Genomic DNA, 21481 nt, shown 5'->3' with positions numbered 1-21481 from the left:
ACTATGCACCAAAAAGTGTGATATAAGATGAACCGGGGCGTGAAATATAATATGCAATACATTGTGCGCAGTGACAGATTCATTGGAGAGCGCGAGATAGCACAGGCACTAGCGCTTGCTATGTGATATGCGCCTTGGAGTGTAATATGCACAGGGCAGTGTTGTGTAACCTAAGTAGTCTCTAAAGTTGTAATATAAAATATGTGCTGGGTAGTGTAACATTGCATATGCACTGTGACAAAGATATGGATCCCAGATTGTAATATGTATGGCATAGCGCTGTGCTTTATAACATAGGCATCGAGGAAGGCACGTTAGATGGGGCAATATAACCCGTGCGAAGGCAAGTGTGGCATGACATATTCACGGGGTGGTGTTACAGTGCACATGGGCTAGAGAGTGTCATAGCATACGCACTAGCTGGTGGAATACAACACAGAGGTGTGTGGCACTCGGCAGGCACTGGTGGGTGTAACACAGCATTGGGCTCAGCCAGGAGCACGCTGTGACTCTCAAGTGAGGTTTGTCTCCTTTCCAGAGAGTAAAATAAAAAGTATTACACATCCGGCAGTGGATGTGTGTTTTATTAACCGTGAGGGGGTTTCTTGCATAGTTTGGTCGAATTTTTGTCGAATCCCCTTTGAATGGCTTGGTGTGCATGTGTATTAAATGTGCCCGTCAATAGCTACCCATGTTTGTATAAATAAACGACAAGGGTGTCTACTTGGAGAGTACCCACCAGCGGGGGCGCCGGGATTAGGCACGGTAGGGTGTCAGACATGTCAGAGCTTCACTAGCGGTGTGAATACATTCTACGTGGATTCATTGTATGCATAGTCGCCTTTTAATGAATATCACGCAAATCGTCATGGTGATAGGTACATACGGTTTGTCCAGCATGTCCTAGGTGTTTCTATAAATATATATATATTTTTTTAAATAAAAACCAAAGGCCGGCCCTGGGGGATGGGGTCCCCGGGGCCATAAGTGGCCTGAGGAGGGGGGCAACACAGACCCCCTCCTAAAGAATAAAAAAATTAAAAAAAGGCCATGACCTGGGGGTTGGGGTCCCCGGGGCCGATTAAGGCCTTGGGCCCAAATTAATTTTTTTCAACAAAAAAAATTAGGGTGCAGGCCCTGGGGGATGGGGTCCCCAGGGCTAATAAATTAGAAAAAGAAAGGGGGCCACACAGCCCTCCTTCTTAAAAATAAATAAATAAAAGACCGGCATCGCGCCGGAGGCCACGCCCCCTCCTTGCAGCACTCTGCAAACGCGCCCCTGGCCAGTTGTAAGTTGAGGAATTAATTCCCCTTCAATACTGAGGGTCCCTGAGGGCCAACTAACCCAACAGGTATCTCCAGTATGCGCCAGGGAGCTGCGTTGCAGACAGGTGTTCTGAGGCCACGTCCCTTTTTACACCTCTATGCAACGCAGCTCTGTGGCGCTTACTGGAGGTACCTAGTGGGCTAGTTTGTCCCTAGGGACCCTTAGGATTCAAGGGGACTTAATCTCTCAACTCAGAACGCCCACAGGCCCTGTGGCGCGTTTTTAAGTTGGGGAAATAATTCCCTTTCAATCCTGAGGAACCCTGGCGTCCAAGTAGCCCACCAGGTGCTTCCAGTAAGCACCACTGCTCTGCGTTGCAGAGAGGTGGTGCAGGCCGTGCCACTTTTTACACCTCTCTGCAACGCTTACTGGAGGTACCTAGTGGTCTAGTTGGACCCTAGGGACCCTCAGGATTCAAGGAGACTTAATCTCCCAACTTAAAACGGCTACAGGGCGTGTTTACACAGTGGGGAAGGGAGGGGACGGGGCATGAGGTGACGTGTTCAAACACGCCCTGTGGTGCGTTTTAAGAGGTAGTTTTAATCCACTGCCCTATTATATACTAGGAGCTTACAGAGGAGGTCATGCTAATCACAGGGGGACCCCAACACATAGTGTGCCCTAGTGTATGTAGGTGTTTTCAGTGTATTCTGAGTGTCTTTTAACATAGCACTGGCTCTAGGACTGGTTAGTCAGACTCAGTTACCACCAGTATCCGTCTGAAAAAGTTGAGGGTACAGGATGATTTTGCAACAAGGCTTGTTTCTGCTCTTCTGTTTGTTCTTTCTGCACGTTATACTTCTTCCTGCACTTTTCTTCGTCTTTGAGGACTTCTGTTGCTTCTTTCTGCATTTCTTTTTTTTCTTTCTGCGCGTTTTTCCTTCTTTCTTCACATGTCCTATCTCTATAGCTAGAAATTAGCATTCAAAAAACCTTTGAAATTCGCTAAAAAAAACATAGGTTTCAGGCACGTTATAGCTAGGAATTAGCATTTAAAAAACCTTAGAAATTCACTGAAAAAACCATAAGTTTCAGGGGCGTTATAGTTAGCTGGACTTTTCACTCGTACAAAACCATAGAAATTCTCCCGTTATAGTTAGTTCAGCTAACTATAACTCGCGCACCCGCAAGGCACTGCTGATGACGTCACATATTACATCACTCATGACATGGTCAGTGACATCACTCATAACATCACTGATGACATCACTGATGACATCATCCTTGTGATAGAGTGACAGACCTCCTCTCCCCCTAATATAACCTTTGATACACACATTCAAAAATAGAAATTAAAATTTTCAAAACAATGGACATACCAATACCAGTTACAACAACCTATTCAGTAATTGTAAGATCCACATCCACATCCACTCATTCACCAACAGTCCTATACAGTCACTCATACATGTACTCACTCATCATAGGTACTCATACACCTATACATCCTGTTACACAACGCCACTCATCCATAAAGTTACTCACACACATAGTCACTCATGCTAATAAAGAATCAAACATCCGTTTACCTGCATATACAGTTATACACACACCACCACACTTACTTCTACAGAAACTTACACATACTTAGTCTTTTTAACAATCACTTATAGAAACACATACTTATTCATACAGGAACTCTTTCAATCTCTCACTCTCACATATACTCACTTATATACACCAATAGTCACATATACTAGTTTAAAACATATGTAGTTACTCATAGAGACACTATTGAGACAGTCATTCACTCACTAACACACCCATGCACACACTCATCCACCCATACAGTCCTGCACACATGCTGTCTTCAACACATACAAACAGTGAGTCACTCATTCATGCACCTATGCACTACGTAATACCCCCCACCGAACCATACAGACATCAAACACTTATACTGATACTCAAAAAAAACAACTAATAACCTATATAGACACTCATGTAGCTACTCACCAACCCATGCAGCCACTTATACACAAAGTGAGAGACTGATACAGATATTTACATATTTAAACATTACTCACTAAGCCATTTATTCACTAAGATACACTTAATTAGTTAGTTATACAATCAATTTTTCAAAAACAAATCATCCATTTAGACACTTATATACCCATTTATTCTTCCATCGACCTTGAGATATACATATATAAAACATATGTAATTTTCAGAAAAACACACATTCACTGGATGATGTCATCAGTGATGTCATTTGAGATGTCATCAGTGATGTCATGAGTGATGTCACTGACCATGTCATGAGTGATGTAATATGTGACGTCATCAGCAGTCCATTGCGGGCGCGCGAGTTATAGTTAGCTGAACTAACTATAACAGGGGAATTTCTATGGTTTTGTACGAGTGAAAAGTCCAGCTAACTATAACGCCCCTGAAAACTATGGTTTTTTCAGTGAATATATATATATGTATATACATATCTATATTACCTACAGGCAGTCGCCAGGAGGTAGTTAAAGTTAGGATGTAGTTTCCATAGAAAGAGCGTTTTTTCATTTGTCAATAACTTTGGCGTCGTTTGACAAATCCTCACAACTTTTTCAAAAATAATACACCAGTAATATCATCTGCTGTCCTGAAAGTTTCGGGGTAATCTATCAAGCGAGGGCTGAGAAAAAGGTGGGGGGTCCTAAGGTTTGAACTTTTGGCAGCCTATCAAATCTCTGGCACGAGATCAGAAATGGTCGCTGATCCACTGCGGCCACAGTTGAATATCTGAGAAATCTTTAAATTTCTCATCAACTACTGAACAAATTTAGACCACTTAACAAACAGAGAGCTTTCTGGACCAACAGCTACCTTTCTGCTAAATTTGAGTTAATTCCATTCAGCAGTTCAGGCAATGTCTAAAGTTTCCTATAAAACCATATTAATTTTATAGGAAACTTTAGACATTGCCTGAAATGCTGAATGGAATTAACTCAAATTTAGCAGAAAGGTAGCTGTTGGTCCAGAAAGCTCTCTGTTTGTTAAGTGGTCTAAATTTGTTCAGTAGTTGCTGAGAAATTTAAAGATTTCTCAGATATTCAACTGTGGGCGCAGTGGATCAGCGACCATTCCTGATCTTGTGCCAGAGATTTGATAGGCTGCCAAAAGTTCAAACCAGGAAGTGTTAGCAGCCATCTTGTGACCGTAGTAAGCTTTCCTTCCACCCACCACAGCACACTGCATGGACCACTAGGTCGGCCCGCTTCAGGCTTGAGCTCACCGCACAGTGAGTGACATCGTTTTCCTTGTGCATAATGTGCACCTCTGCCATAAAAGTAGTGCCTTTAGTTCCAGAGCTCCAGTGACATTTCCTAGTATGTTTTTTACATTTGATGTCTGGACGCAGAGTTTTTAGTAGGACCGGAAGATTGGCGCTCAGACTAGTACGTGTGGTGTTAATTATGCTCGAAATTATAAACGGTGCTACCAGGTCGGGGGAATTATCCTATAACCCCCGTTGGTGTGTGAGTAAGAGAACCCACACTAGAATTGAGAACACTGTCCCGGGCACACGTAGTGGGGATATGCTAATGGTATAAAAGTCTTGTATAAGATCAAATTGCTGTGGTCGACACCAGTGTATTGTGCAAAGTTATTTAATGAAGCAACAACAAAAGAAAGCAACCAGCCGACACGTGTTTCGTCACAACGGGAATAGTCCTGTGACTCTTCAGGGCTGTATTGACAGTGGTGAAGTAAAAGCCTGTTTGGCGTGGTGCAAAAAGGAGGGTAGTTCCACAAGGCCGGTAATAATTCCAACCCGGCCGGGGGTTCCACGAGGATAGGTCTGGCCCTCGGTAGAGATGTGACAAATGTGTCAAGTCACTGGTGTAGAGGAGCTGGGGCGGGTGCGCCAGTCCGTGGGAGAACGTTGAGGGCATGAGTAACGGTGACTGGGACCATCCAGTGTCTTGTGAGAGAGCGTAAGACGGCGGGTACGCCGTGTGGTGGCCGAGTAATCGAAAACCTAAGTATATCACATAGGTTTGACAATCCTGGTTGTAGGAGCGAGGTGGCGGGTGCGCCGTGCCGATATCCGTGTGCTAGAGGCCGAAAGACAATGGTTCCGTCTAGATTCCCGCATGCGGAACATTTATTTTTTGCTTGCAAGGCCGCAGCACATCCCTTAACACTGCTACTGAATCGCTCATTTCTCTTTACAAAAGTGGCACCCTTGGCATACTTTATAACCATTTTATAATTATTCTACCATCTCAAAATGCCCTTGCTCCTGGTAAAATTGTAAAATAATCATAAATTATGCCAAAATCCATTCAAGGAACACCATCAGTGAGTGTGATTTTTTTCATCTCTGAATGGTTTTGGAAAGTATAAGAAAAAACATGCAAAAATGGCTGCCCACTGACCCATGCTGGCACAGGCAGCAGCCATCTTGTATTGATTTTCATTATACGTCATAAAAACAACATTACATGAAAGCCACCCTGCAGCTGAGTGGGCGACCACCGAGCAGTTCTGTTGAACTGGGGAAAGAGGCTGTGGGGGTGGGCTTTTTGCCTGCTATTGATAACATCTTAGGGGAAGACTCAGCAGTGCTTAATTTGTAAAAAAACAGTTAATGTTAGGCTCTTCTTGGGAAGCCACTACAGCCTGCACCACTCATTGCCCCTGCCAGCGCTGCCAATGACAGACCCAAAACCAGTACTAATCTTCGCACTGCTACAAGCGCGACAATTCAATCTATCCCAGGCCACTCAAAGCTATAATAATGGTGTAAGCGACAGATGTTATTCATTTTTAATGTTTATTGACTTATTAAACACTGTTGCTGTGCTTATCTCAAAATTGGACACACAGCGCCACTATGTGGTGGACTGTCATTAGAGTTGGTGCTGAAAATGAAGTGCCAGTGCTGATCACGGAAACCACCGGCTCAAATTAAGCACTGAGCCTAGGGACCCTCCGAAATGAGGTGGCCGAATAGCCTATCTGCAGCAAGAGCGCACTGTGAATACTGGCCGGTAGTTTCACTTTCTACTTGTGGCTTCTCCAGTTCACTTGTGTGATCTCTGATTGCGTGGCCTGCCCTGGACTCCTAAAGTGGGGCCCTTACACAGCTCCTTTAGCATGACACTCAAGGGGCCCAAGGGTGACCCCTTTACCCAGATCACTATGAATTCTCCAAATTGTAAGTTTCTTTTTACCTTTTATTTAAGAGTGAAAGACGATATATAGACGACTATGACATCGTGCTCACATGGAGTCCAGGCAGGCGCTGTAATGTGAATTTCACCCATCATCAGTAAACAGAATACAAATACATTATGTTTACAAAGCACATTTAAAACTACATATTTTAGAAACGTATATAATACAGTTTTCATAGCGCTGCTGTCAGATTAAAGTGTAACCCAGCTGCACCTGAGGTAACTGTTAGGTTTACTGCTAGATATTTCAGGGTTCCTGTAACATGTGTGGGTTTATACACATGTAAGCACACACAAGTATATGCACGCATGCACGTTCATACACAACCCCATGTCAAATTGGTCGCCCCCAGCTAGTCCTAGCTTTTTGACAACCATCTCTGTGCATTTTGGGGCTTGTAGTTCTGCTCTTTCCTTTTTAAATAAGCAGGACAACCCCCTGTTTGCATGGTGCGTGTGCATCAAAAGGCAGGAGTGCCTCAATGTCACACGTGATAAATTGTTACTTGGAAGCTGTATACAGCTATGCTTTTACGCTTCTCTTGCGTCACCTGTGTTGTGAGAGAGGCCTGCTCTGCTGCGGTAATATACTACCAGTTTGGGCGCAAGATTCTTTCATAGTTACCACCCGCGCTACACTTCTCTTGTGAATATAGCTGTCAATTCTCCTTGCTTCAAAACACAGGAAAAGAAGTGGTAAGAGGTACCACTCCTCTTCTGTACTCCCTAACAGACAGCCTAGCACACACAAAAGGGAAGAGAAGGTAATATTAAAGGATGTACGATGTTACAACGCGAGTTTTTACAACGCGTACCGTTACATCGCGGTCGTTACAACGACTGCGATGTTACCCCGCCATGCCTTTACAACGCAAGTCTTTACATCGACTTGCACTAGATGGCGTGCTAACATTAGAAAAGCGTAATTTACTATTCCAACTCCAGTCCACTTAACAGTAGGGAAGGTGTTTGGATAGTAAACTACACTATTTGTAATGTTAGCACGCCATCTAGCGCAAGTCGATGTAAAGACTTGCGTTGTAATGGCATGGCGTGGTAACATGCAGTCGTTGTAACGATTGCGATGTAACTGCATCGCGGTGTACTGACCGCGATGTAAAGGTTGTTCCCCAATATTAAAAGGATATAACTCTCTGTGGGAAAACAAAGAAGGTTTTAAAATTGCCCTCAACGGCTAAGTAATAGTGGCATGCTTCATCATTGGGCGTGCTACAACACCCTTATGCAGACCAACGCTAAGAGTGGATCAAGAGGAGTTTTTTGGGGTAGTTTGGAAAAACAAACATTTAAAGAGATCCACAGTGCACACTATACAGACAAAACTACCCTAGGGGTGTCCCTATTGTTATTTTATTCTAGGTCCCCTAGGAATGGTTAAGAAACATCTCCTGTGATGAACTAGGGAGATAAGTGCCCCATAATCTCATCTGTTGTCAACATGTTTCGGCCTAACTATCAGCCCATGGGTCATCTGGCCTTCTTCAGGACTACGGTCCCACGACTCAAACATACCACAACAAGTTCTCAGAAATATGCTCAGTATGTGGTGGTAGAGTCTCATGCAGTGACCTTACTTGCCAATTTTTGTACGCATATCAGGGATTGCCCTGGTTAATCAAAATTTTCTCTAAAACCGGGGTGGGGGGGGGAGCATCTCCCTGTAGTCGCACAGTCTTCATGGGACTGACGCCGCTCGCTGCCCTCCTTGCTTCCCATGATTCATTGCTTTTTGAGGGATGTTCGCAGTACTCCTTCTTTCCGATACAATATCTATTTTATGAAGGAGACTTCTACAGCTGCTGCTCATAGTTTTCATGTTTAGTGTGAGAGAATCTTTTGCAGCTGCTGAACCTGTTTAGTTAGGGTGGTTTGAAATGCTACTTAATGCAGTATTTGTTTCAGCCGCTGTGCAGGCTTCACCTTGTCTCTGAATGTTGCATTGCTGCTGCCTGAGGTCTTCCTCTTCTGCATATGAAGGAACCCTACATATCTGCTGCGTCAACCATCTCTATTTTGCATTAAGAGTGCTTGCAGTGTTTGTGTGTGTGTGAGTGCGTGTCTGCGTGTGTGTGTCTTAATATGCCTTTCGCCTGACTAGTAGAACTCGTGGGTGTGTGAGTGAAGGCTGCTCTTTTGAGTGTGAGTAACTTTACCTGCTCCTGCCAGTACTGTGCCTGTTCTCTGAGGCTCTTGCCCTCTTACCGTTGTTCTCATTGCATTCTCCTGCATGTGTTGAGATGGAGCCTATGTACTGAGGCAGAGGCTCACAAATGGCCCAGTGAGGAGACAGGCCTGAGACACAAAGGGCACTGGGACTAAAGGAGAGTTGGCGACAAAAGACTAAGAAAGCAAGACGTGACAGGGAAGTGAACAGGGAAGAGAATAACAAAGTGAAATTTTAGGGACAGGAATAGCTAGAAATGAGAAAGAAAGACGCTGATAAAATGAAAAAGGATATTAGTCAGCAAGAGAATGAGTTATAATAAGGAAGAAAAAGAACCAAGAAATGCAAGTTGGGACAGAAACAAGAAAGGAATAAGAAAGGCACATGAGAATTCAGACAGGAACCGACAGAAAAAAAGAACAAAGAAGTTGAAAAAAGTAAGTGAGAACCAGCAAGGATAGAAACAAAAAGACGAACATCATAAAGAAAGGCAAAGAGAGCAAAAGGCTGTGCAGGAGCATGAAGAAAAAGGAAAGGAGAAAGAAAGATACCCAATGGAGAGTGATGAAGGAATTCAGAGGGTGAGGATGGATGTAACAGTGTGAGTGGTGTGATGGAATGGGAGAGTGAAGGAGCAGATGTAAAACAACGAGTGTATGAGGGCGAGGAGGGAGGGGAGAAGCTGGAAGTGGAGTAGGCTGAAAGACTGGCCATGATTAAAGTAAGAGGAAAACAGGAAGTTGGAAGATGCATGTGAGGGAATGCGAGGGGTAGAAGTCAATGGAGCTAAAGTGACAGGAGATGTTAAGGTGGCGGGAGCTGGGAGACTGGCGGTGCAGAAGCGAGACGATGACAGAGGTAGAGGAGGTGATGGAAGTGACATTGGGTCACAATGGGAGACACTGAGAGGAGAAAGGCTGGAAGTCTGAGATGAACTGAAGAGATGGAGATAAATGGGTTCAAACTACGGTAAGAAAGAATGTGACAGGGAGAGTGGGCGGCATTGAAATGAGAGAACGCGAGGCAAGCCGGTTGAAAGCGAATGGGAGTGGAGAAAGAGCGAAGGGGTGGAACTGGCAGAGATGGAGGGAAGAGTAAGACAGGTAGGATGGGGTTTAGAAAATGAGGGTTTAAGAGTCATGGTAAGCAGCAAACTGGAAGAGATCGAGTGAATTAACAATAGATAAAGGTGTAAGTGACACGGAAGAAATAGAGGAGAGGGTAAAATTGCCTGTCACAGATACAAGAGAATAAGTGGAGTAGAGAAAAGCAGTGAAATGGGGGTTCAAACGATGGTGAGGGGTAGAAGCGATGTTGGAAGATTAAGAGATTGGGAATCTTTGAAGCAGAAATGGGAGTGGCAGAATGAGAGCTAGAGGTGAAAGATAAGAGTTAGAGAGATGGATTTGAGAAATTCAAGAGATATAAAATACCAATAGCAAGGTCATTGGTGTATTGCAATTTGACTTTTTACGAGCCCAACAGAAGTACTTTTGTTCCCTGCATCGTGTATGTGCTGGTGTCCCTGTGTCTTTGTCCTGGGACCCTCCACCTCAGCAAGAAGCTCTACTTTTGGACCCCTAAACCCATATTTTGTAATTATTATTATTACATCTTGTAGAGCGCGCGGCTACTTCCAACGGAGGTGTCCCGGCGCTGACAGCGAGTTGCGGGGTGGTCGTATCTGGTGGGGGAGGCTCTAAGGTAGGCAGGTTTTAAGAGTCTTCCTAAATAAAGGTTCTGAGTTGGCCTTTCGGAGATGCTCCAGCATGGAGCTCCAGAGAGAGGTGGTTTTAAAAGCAAATGATCGACCCCCAGTCTTGCTTTTTTGAAGCGGGGGATAGTTAGGAGTCCCTGGTGATTCGATCTCAGAGTCCTATATTGATTATATTTGGGCAGTCTGAGCTTTAAGTATTTGGGGCCAGTGTCTCTGGCAGACCTATAGGAGAGGGTCAGAGCCTTAAACTGAATCCTCTTTTTAACAGGCAGCCAATGTAGGCTGCGCAAGTGTGGGGAGATGTGATGGCGGAGTGGATCGTTCCTGATGAGCCTGGCAGCAGCATTTTGAATAATCTGCAGCTTTCTGATGAGGTAATCTGGGAGACCCGAGTATAGACTCTTGGTATAATCTAACAGTGAAGTGATCACTGCGTGAACTACCGTTCTCCTGCAATCCATTGGCAGGAGATGTAGGAATCTCCTCAGGGTTTTCAGCTTCCAGAAGCATGAGGATGAGACTTGGCATAACTGGGCTTTCCCTGAGAGGGCGGAGTCAAATTTGAACCCTAAATTTCTCGCAGTGGGGACTGGCAGAGGAGGAGGATTAAGTTCCGTTGGCCACCAGAGTTCGGCTTTTGGTGGTGATGGCTGGTTAAAAAACAGAACTTCTGTTATGTCCGTGTTTTATTTCAAACAGTTGTCTGTCATCCAGGATGAGATGTTAATCAGACACTGTTTGAAGTTTGTGAAAACTGCCTCAGAGTGATCCCTAAAAGAAAACACCAGCTGGGTGTCTTCAGCGTACGAAACCACCTTGCCACCGTGTTGCTCAATGATTGAGGCAAGTGGGGTGAGATAAACATTAAAAAGGGTCGGACTCAGGGCCGAGCCCTGAGGGACTCCCCAAACAAGTGGGCGAGTGGAGGAGACATGTGGGCGTAGAAAGATTTTTTGGGAGTGACCCTCGAGAAAGGAGCGAAACCAAGTTAAAACGGTGCCCCCCACACCCATCTGCTCAAGGCTCTCCAGAAGGATCAGGTGTGAGACTGTGCCAAATGCTGCGGACAAGTCCAGCAGCACTAACATTGCGTGATTACCATGATGCAGGGTTTCTTGTATCATTTCTGCCACTTCCAGTAGCGCTGTCTCTGTGCTTTAACCTGACCTGAATCCTGATTTGGAGTCATGTAAGAGTTTGTTCGATTTTAGGGATGCTGAAAGTTGTTTCTGCACTTCCTTCTCCAAGATCTTGGCCGGTGCTGGCAAGAGGGAGATTGGCCTGAAATTCTTTAATTCAGTCGGGTCAGCATCTTCTTTTTTAAGAATAGGCTGTACTGGTGCAGTTTTCCAGACCGATGGATAGGTGCCCGAGTTTAAGGATGTATTCCAGATCTGGTTTAGTGAGGGATTCAGTAACGGGGCAAGTGAAGTAAAAAACTTAGCCGGGTCAATCGGGGATCCAGATTTGACGTTAACAAGTTGTTTAAGGGAGGCTTCCGATCTGAACCGGTGAAATTCACACCAAGTGTCTGAGTAGTGTGGTTTAGGTGGGGGCTGGTTAGGCGGTTTTGTTGGGGTAAATGCAGAGTATATTGCCTGGATTTTATCCTCAAAGAAGACGGAGAGATCCTCACGCAAGGTGGCAGATGGTGTTATGGTGCATTTCAAGGCCTCTGGTTTGATAAATTCTTGGATAATCCTAAAAACTTCTTTGGAAGAATTGTCAGAGGCTATAATTTGATCAGCCAGAAAGGCCTAATAGTGTGGCATTTGAGTTTTTTAAATTGTTTTAAAGCTGCTCTGTAGGCGCTCTTAGTTTCAGTGTCATATGTTTTCCGCCATGTCCGCTCCAACTTTTTACAGAGACTTTTCTCCTTGTGGAGTTCATCTGTAAACCAGAGGGCGGATAGTTTGGTTCTGGATATTTTCGAATTTTTAATCGGGGCTACTTTATCAAGAACTGTGGTAATCCAGCCATTCAAAGAGGAAGCATCATGGCTAGGTTCCCCTGTGAGCAACAGAGAGGTGTTTGAGAGCCTATTCCAGTGCATAGATGCATGGCACCCCCCAAGCGCTCCATAGATGCCACTGAGACTTTCCTCCAATTCCTTTTATCTTCATATTTGGCTTTCGCTGGATCTCTGTGGCTTGGACCAGCGAGAGTGAAAGGTATTAGGCTATGATCTGTCCATGTGAGGGGGACGAGATCTGCCACATTTAAAGTTGGGATATTGGTAAAGATCAGGTCAAGTAGATGACCGGCTTTGTGAGTGGGAAGAACAACCATTTGGGTAAGGTTTAATCCCATTAGGGAGTCGGACAGCTGAGAGGCTAGGGGACAGTTAACATTGTCCATGTGGACATTGAAGTCACCCAGGACAATAATCTTTGCGTGTCCCAGTGAGAGATCCGCGATCAAATCGCAAATCTCCAGCTGCTCAGACGGCTCAGAGTCCGGGGACCTGTTGACGAGTAGTCCTGCCACCGCGAAGGTGGAGGAGATTTTAATACTAAAGGATATTGCTTCTATTTGTCTGGTCTGATCAATTGATTAGACATGTGTTGATAATGGGCCCAACGGCTGGTGTGCTTGCTTTGAACGACGTTTCCGTACTAATGCCCTTATATCTACATACTTGGGTCTGTCCTTTACTGAGAAAAAAGGTGCAAGCCTTACAATACCACTCTTGGCCGTCTTCACCTAGTTTTAGTGTACTTGGATCAAGGCTTGTTGGCAGGGTGAACCTCTTATGGACAGCTCAAGCAGTTGATGCCTGGACCAGACAGTTCTTGTTGTATGGTCCGGACGGGCAGTCCGGCTGGCGCTGGGAGCAGGCCGGACGCGGACGGGCACAGGCGGGCTTGCCTTTGGTGCGCCCGATGCACCCGTCCGCTGCGCGTCCGCTGTCCCATCCGCTTTAAATGTGAAGCAAGCGTTGAAAAAGCTCCGCCCACTATGGCGTCAGAGTGCAGCTGAAGTGCGTGTTGCTGCCAACCCCGCCCTCCACACAATCGACAGCCTGCCGCGGTGTACCAGAGTGAGTGGCAGGTCAGAAAGTTTCAATTGTGTAAAGTGCAAAACAGATTAAAAGATTTTAAAAGCACATAGTCTTAAAATGAAAGTTTTGAGCCCCCAAGAGATTCCCCACTGTCGGTGGCCGGGCAAGCAGTCCTACAGTGAATCGCTGCACGTTCGCTATCCCATCCGCTTTAAATGGGAAGCACGTGTTGAAAAAGCTCCGCCCACTATGGCATCAGAGTGCAGCCAACATTTAAAAGGTTTTTGAAATGCCCTGATATCTCCATGACTACAGAATATGGTGATCTTCTTGAAGCTAATTGTATCAGGGTAAACGCTGCTGATATCTTGGGGTTCCATTGAAAGGGCAGGGTCTTCAAATTAGTGGGTAGCCGAGTCATTGTATCAGTGGCCCTATACACAGTAACTTGCAGGGGAGAATCGGTAACATTTTATTACAACACTGCCTTCCTTTAAATTTATCAAGCCTCCTGCCCCATCACTCAATAGATCTGAAACTTTACCAAGATATAGCCAGCAACAAAGACAGCTTCTAGCTGCTCACAAAACACAGGGGCTCATTATGATGTTGTGACATTTGCCACCGCTGATCCGGCGGCGGCGACTGCCACAACATCGTAATGAGTGAAACCCCCTGCCGTATTACAATGGCGGGGGTTTCGCGGCAGACGCAAAGTGCATTTGCTGCTTTTCTGCCAGTCAGCAATCGTTCCGATTGACGGCCGGGCAGAATTGGCCCCTAATATGGTGGCACTGCCATCCATATTAGGATGGTGTGTTGTGGAGGCCTTTCCATGAGGGCTTCGCCTTCATGGAAAGGCTGGCGGGGATGTTCTTTGGGGGCCCTATGTCGCCTCCATTTGCATGCACAAGGTGGCAGGCACCGCGCGGTGCCTGCCACAGTGTGCATGCAAATGCACAACATGCCATTTTGGCATTGCGGTGGGTGCTGCTGTATACAGCACCCGCCGCAATGTCACATATGCAGGATGCGACCACCAGGGTGGCAGTCGCATCATAATAAGGGCTGCGGGACCACCGCATGTCTGGCGGCCAGTCCCGTTTCCACTGGGATGGCGGGTGGAATCAGCCCCACAGATTCCATGTGCAATAAAACCTTCAGCCCTACCCCACCCTTCTTCACTATTGCAGAGACTCAGATAGAGCCTTGTGGATGCTAGCTGTCACTTTGATCATGGTGTCTTCATGCACATACCTAGAAAGTTGCAATAAATAGGCAGAGTTTGCACCCTAGTGAACAGGTCCCATGCCTTGACACTATCTTCACCCCAGCCCAATGCCCTTCCATACTTGACACACACACATCATGGCACTTACCCAATTTAAACTCCAGTGCAATCCTGTGAGAACCTCATCTCCATCTGTCATTAGCTCCAAAGGTATTCAGTGACTTCCACTTTGAGTTGATTTGGCTTAAAGGCTCCCCAGTAGGGCTCTCTGTCTTACTACTGTGTCACTATCACCCGCCCCACCCCATTCACCGAATCCCATGTAAGAACGCATGCAAATTTCATCATCTCTTTCCATCATCACCCCATTGAGCCACTCTATTAATGCATACACACCGGCAGCCTCTCCACCCTCCAATACCACCACAATCCTTATGATTAAAAGCAAGATAACATCCAATTCTGTCACAGCCAATTGTGACCAAACACACACTGGCCATCCTCTTATTCCACCGATGCTCCTTGTCAATTTCAGCACGCCTTTGATGGATATTTGTAAGTGCGGGATGAGCAAGAAGGCCTAGATCTCCCTAGAGTTACTTGTATGAAATTATGACTTCCAGATTGGGAGGCTCTCGGTATGGAGAAGTCCCTTGCATGGTGATAGACGTACCCCTGCCCTGAGAGCCATCTGGAACATTAGCAATGATTTTTGGCAATAAGCAAACATGGATATTGTGTGTGCATCATTCATAACCTTGGCCCGTATCATGCATTGTGGTCTGTTTAGACCAGGGGGCATATCTAAAGCACTGCCCCCATCGCTGGAAGGCTACCGCCTTCACCCCGAGTTAAATACCACAAGCGAAGTGGTGGCAGTATACCACGTTCTTAGTTTTTATTAATCAGTAGGATGAATAGGTCTCTTTACCTGTAACACAGGAGTGGCCCCTTCTGGACCACTCTGGTAAACTTCATGTTTGGCCTGCATGGGATTGTATGCAGCACTAGTATGTGCGTGTGCCTGTGGGATGGTACAGGGCATCAGGAAATAGCGTGCATGGTTGCAGGTGCACTCTGATACATCTGTGTGTCAGTGAGATGGTTCAGGGCACATAGGAGATAGAGCGCCGTGTTGTGTGAGAGGGCTGGGATGCATATTTTTCTGTAAAGTGGAGGCTGCATGCATGTGTGTGCGCATGTGCGAGCAGTTATGTGCACGTGCTTGCGAACAGCACGGAGCTGGGAAGACATTTGGTTCCTAAAGGAGCAGGGAGGGGTAGCGGTTACTCCTAGGCGGATTTGTGGATTGCTGCATTCCTGAGAGCTGGGTGAGACACACACTGGACGCGGGAAGAGCCAGGCTCTGGGACGCACTTCAAGGGGGATTTTTTTGATTCTGAAAGGAGGCACCTGGTTAAAGCCGCCCATCTGTGGAAGGAGAAGGGGCGGAGAAGGGATCACAAAAAGTAGGTCTGGAGCCCTTTGGTAACCCTTGATGCAGGTATCACTAAAGGTGACCTCCAGGTGCGAACCTCCAGTCACTCCCATGGCTTGTGTTACGGCTGTCAGGATTGGAGACTGTCCTGCTGTAATAAACTGCTCTCTGGAGGAAGAACAAAGCAAAGGATTGGGCACTTCAAGGTTTGCAACCCCCTAGGACACAACCTTAAAAGGTAGAGACACTAAATCACAAGTGTGACTAGAAATGGATCATAAAAAGCGGAGCTTGGGGCTCCCATATTGTCAAACTGAAGCTGTACATCAGCGCGGAGAAGCTCAGCACCAATGCTGCTGGTCGTGACCATGGCTGAGCCCTACAGGCGTGCCAGGCTCCCGTGCTGGGTGATGGGACGCCGCTCGGGAGGATCAAGAACACTCGCTTGGAGCCAGTGGCCCCATTTTCTGCCTGTCCCAAAAACAGCAGACATGTGAGGTGAAGAGGATTGCTCAGAGAGAGCAAGGTCCATTAGCGATCCCACTATTTGGATCCCAGGAGTGGAGTGTGAGATTCGTGTCCACCGGGACCACCACATCAATTAGACTGTCTGCCCATGCGTGTAAGTATGTGATAAGGGTTCCCGCGCTTGATACCACGCTGTGAGAGAAGGAGGGTCGTTGTCTGATACAGTGCCATGACCTGACGAGGGCACTACCTTGTTGGTGCAGCCCGCAACCCCCGTATGCCAGATGGGGGCCACAGTGAAGAACAAACATTGGCATACCCAATAGGTCTCGCCCTTGGGACCTTAGAAGTATTTAGTTATGCAGCAGGTCCCAAAGGCGAGACCTATTGGCTATGCCAATGCTTGTTTCCCTTTTAGCTGGTTCAGCGCAACAAAGAGCATTGGCAAAGCCAAAAGGTCGACTAATGCCTTTGAAAGGCGAGGTTTATTTCTTTGCCAATGATTTCTTGCTCAGTAGTATCCCACGAATCCAACACTCTCATTAGCTCACCAATTCCTGGCGCTTTCTCAGTGGCCCTCTGTCACCATGGACATAAGAAATTAATGTACAGCTCCCCTGACAGCGGTGAAGCAAAGGCTCGCTGACATCCCGACTGAGCCGTTGTTTGCAATGCTTCACCAAGCAGAGGAAATAAAGCCTTGCAAAGATTAGGTTTGTTTCTGCTGATGTATTTCTGAGATTGAGAAGAATACTCCAATATTGCTGGTATGTGACAAGACGGTACAGCGCACAGAACTGGACTGTTGGAGAGTACGCTTTCATTATAACAAACAAAATCTTTTCGAAAACATTGCAAGACATAAAATAAAGGCTTTTATTACAGTTATTAAATACAATAGCGGTTTTGCCATTTCCGAACAATAATGTGCTGGAAACGGCGAATTCTATGCACAGAATATCAAAAGTTCAGAGAGCTTGCAGGCTTTCGCCCACGATAAACCTTTCTAAACATTTTGTAGGACTCGACAGGACACATTTCATGTTCAAACAGTCGGGGCTCAGAATCGTTCCTTTCCCATGTGGAATTAAAGCTTTGCAACCGCAGCGCAAGCTTTCGAAAATTACAGTTATCAAAGCCCGATTCAGGTGATGGAGAACAGTTAAAATGATATGTTGTGGCTCAGTTCCATTATAAAAAATCTCAAAACAAACCGTGGGGTTGGGTGGTATAGTGGTCATAGTCTGAAATTCTGAGCATGGGCGCCGTACACAAACCACTCTGAATAGGCTGCAAAGCGACATGCTTGACGCTGCTGAAAATCACTAAATAAATAACAAAGAAAACAAGCCCAGGAGTGGTGTGTGCGTGCGCGCGCAGTCGGCTTATTTTCAAGCACTGCACTCGTGGTTGTGGCGTGCCGCTGCACACTCCCGCAAGGTGGATGGCGCCACAAGCATGAGTGTGTGCTTGAAAATGCCCAGAGCGACAGCTAAAGGCGCTCCTAAGCAGCGCATGCGTGCTGCATAGGCGAGACCTAAAAAGGAATGTTGCCTTGTATTTGTGCTATAACCCTACCTGTATGTCAGGAGGAGGAGGACATGGAGGAGGAAAAGGGTCCATTTCCCTGAATCAACTTGAGGCTGAGAAGAGACAGCAGTCTGTGAGCCACGGAGAAAGAACAACTACTTCAAATCCCAAACACCGGGGAGCATCGGATACCTGCCACCGGATTCCCAGAGAGACTTATAGCATTGGAGGAATACTGTGGGCAGTGGCAGCTGTGACCACTGCTTCCTGATGTCTGTGCACAGCCGGGCTAACAGGTGCATCTGGAGGCCTCTGAACCACCGCTCCAACAGGGCAGGAAAGACTGAGAAACAGGCTACCGATGCCTGGGGGAACTTGCTCTGATTGTTGCACCCAAGAGCAGGTACATCGGGACGCTTGTTAAAGAGCCCTCATAGGACTTATTTATTTATTATTTTGAGAATTTGTAAAGCGCGACTGATACCTTGCAGGCTTCCTGGCGCTGGAGAGTACTCTGCTGACGGATAACCAGGGGAACAGTCAGACGGACATTTATTGGGGGAAAAGCCAGGTCTTGATACGTCTCCTGAATGGAAGGAGCTGTGAAATCTGACGTATGTCAGTGGGCAAGCTGTTCCACCGCTTGGCCGCTGCAACCCTGAAGGATCTGCCCCCTGTTCTGGTTTTATTGAATCTGGGTACCTTTACCAGACAGGCCGAGGATGATCGTAAATCTCTGGCAGGAGTGTACCACCGAAACAGGGCTTGCAGAGGTTTGGGTCCAAGTCCGTGCAGAGCCTTAAAGACAATGCAAAGGGACTTGAAGGCCACACGTTGTTTTAAGGGTAGCCAGTGTAGCTCAGCCAGAGCTGCTGTGGCCGAAGCCCTCCTCGTCCAGCCCAGAGCCAGCTTGGCGGCGGCAGATTGAATTCGCTGTAGTCGATCCATCAACGTGACTGGAGACTCCAGGAGCAGGGCGTTACAATAGTCGAGGCGACTGAGTATCGTACACCTGACTATCGACGCCCTGGCTTGTGCCGGGAGAAGAGGCATGATTTTCCGCAGTGAGCGAAGCAGGGCTGTGCAGATCCCCACAGTTTTCGTTACCTGGGTTTCCATACTTAAATTGTTGTCAAGCATGGCTCCCAGGTTGCGAACCGAGGCAACTGGCAGAGGTTTGTCTCTAATCTCTGGGGGCCAGAATTCATTCGGAAACTGGCGGGGTATCTTGGTGCCTGAACAAAACAGGACCTCCGTTTTAGAGGAATTAAACTGGAGGGAGTTTCTGTGTAGCCATCCAGCCGTCTCTCTTAGGCAGTCGTGGAAGGTGGAAAAAGGAATGGCATCTTCACCTTCCCAAGAGAGGATGAGCTGCGTGTCATCAGCGTAATTTATTGTTTTGATCCCAAAGGATTGGATTAGCTTGATTAGCGGGATGAGGTACACGTTAAAAAGGATGGGGCTGATGGAGGAGCCCTGAGGGACTCCCTGGGGTACTGGTGCAAAGGTGGATTGGAATGGGGGAAGGGAGACAGCCTGTCTTCTGTCCCGAAGGTAGGAGTGAAACCAGAGCAGTGCAGTGCCTTCCACTCCCACTTCACCAAGTCTCTGCAGCAGCATACCATGGTTGACCGTATCGAATGCGGCAGACAGGTCCAGCAGTATCAGCGCCACTGGTTGGCCCCTGTCTGCACGCAAGCGAAGATCCTCCATGGCTGTTAAGACTGCTGTTTCGGTGCCGTGGGCAGGACGGAACCCGAACTGGTGATCGTCAAGAAGGTTGTTTTGTTCTAGGTGGGCGGACAGGCACGAACTGACCCATCGTTCGGCGACCTTCGCTGGGAAAGGCAGCAGGGAGATGGGTCGGTAGTTTGAAAGACAATCTGGGCTCAGGGAGGGTTTCTTCAAGAGAGGGGTGATTAGCGCCTGTTTCCACGGGGTTGGGACAAAGCCACTGTGCAAAGACTGGTTACATATTAGGCGCATGGTGCCAAAAAGATCATTTCCAAAATTTTTCCAAACTTTTGGAGGTAGGGGGTCGAGTGGAGAACCCGAGGTGATACCAAGCGCCAGTCTTTCAAACTCGGAGGCCGGGATTGGGGGAAATTCCCGTAGTCTAGCCAAAAGGACAGAGCCTGGAGACGACAAGTTTCGAGAGCTGGTGTCTGGTCCCTGCGTGTTGGAAGTTCCCGAAGAGGGAGGTGTTTTGAGGTTTTGAATAATGGTGTTTATTTTATTAATGAAAAACACTGCAAGATTGTCGCAGAGGGCTTGGGTGGGAGGCTGTGTAGAGATGGCACAGTCTGGATTGGTTAAGTTTTTGAGTATCTGAAAAATACTCTTTGAGCTGTTGGTGGCGTTGGTAATAAGTCGCTAGTGAGATCTAGCTTGGACTCCACCACACCTGAATGTGGAATAACCATTATGCATAAGTGGGAAGTGGGACTGGAAAGCTGACCCGCTAAGGTGGGCTTGCCTTAAGAAGACTGTGTAATTATTTGCTGTGTCCATAAAGAATAAAACAAGTATTTGACTGTGGAATCATCTATGTGGGTTGCTGGATGTATTTTGAGTTGTGCGTTAGTGCTGACCTTACACCTGCTTCCTCCCTGCGGAGCCATGAACTGCTTCGCCCGCACTGCCACTGAGAGTCACGGGCAGAAGGGGGACTTGGCCCAGTGGCTCAGAGCCCATAGTAGGTCGGCTGAGGGACATCAGGAGTGAAAGGCCTCAACCACCACAGCTAGGTTCAGTGGCTCCTTCCAGCTCGCCTCTTGACCATCTGGAAGGGGCGTGAAAGAGGCTCTGAAAAATGGATAAATGGGGAGGTGGCTAATTGTGTTCTCTTCAATGTCTCCCAGGCCCCCCCCCCCCCCCCAACCACTGCCAGGGAATTTTTCACATCCCATTGGCCACTCTGCTTGCGCCCCAGAACTGAAACACTAGTGCCCTCTACTGCCAAAGTGTGGACACGGAAGCTTACAATTGTTCAAAAACGTTCACGCATTTAGGAATGGAATCTTCTGTTGTTACCCCAAGTTCTTCTCCAGGGTGATGTTTAATGACGCAATCCAATCTTCGACTTTACGCCTTCGACATCAAGGTGGGGAATAACGTCTGGATTACGGTGCATGTCCCGGTTTTTATCGGCATCTTCCCCTCTTTAATTTCTGGCAGGTTTGCGACTTGCTGAAGTTTAAGGAGGGTGCGATGTCCATGGCACCCCCCGATTACGGCGAGGGATAAACAACATCCCAATATTTATAAATGCGAGTCCTGTGCTTTGCAATTTCCCGGGCCACTCGTAACGAGCGCCTAGATGTCACCTCTAAAACAATGGAAGCGCTGCCTTCTAGGAGGAGCGCGCGCACAACGCACGCAGCTCGTGTTAACAAAGGATGCTCTGT

This window comes from Triturus cristatus, chromosome 3_2 (assembly GCF_964204655.1).
Source record: "Triturus cristatus chromosome 3_2, aTriCri1.1, whole genome shotgun sequence".
In the NCBI taxonomy this organism is placed as follows: domain Eukaryota; kingdom Metazoa; phylum Chordata; class Amphibia; order Caudata; family Salamandridae; genus Triturus; species Triturus cristatus.
Note: the sequence above shows the minus strand (reverse complement) of the source record.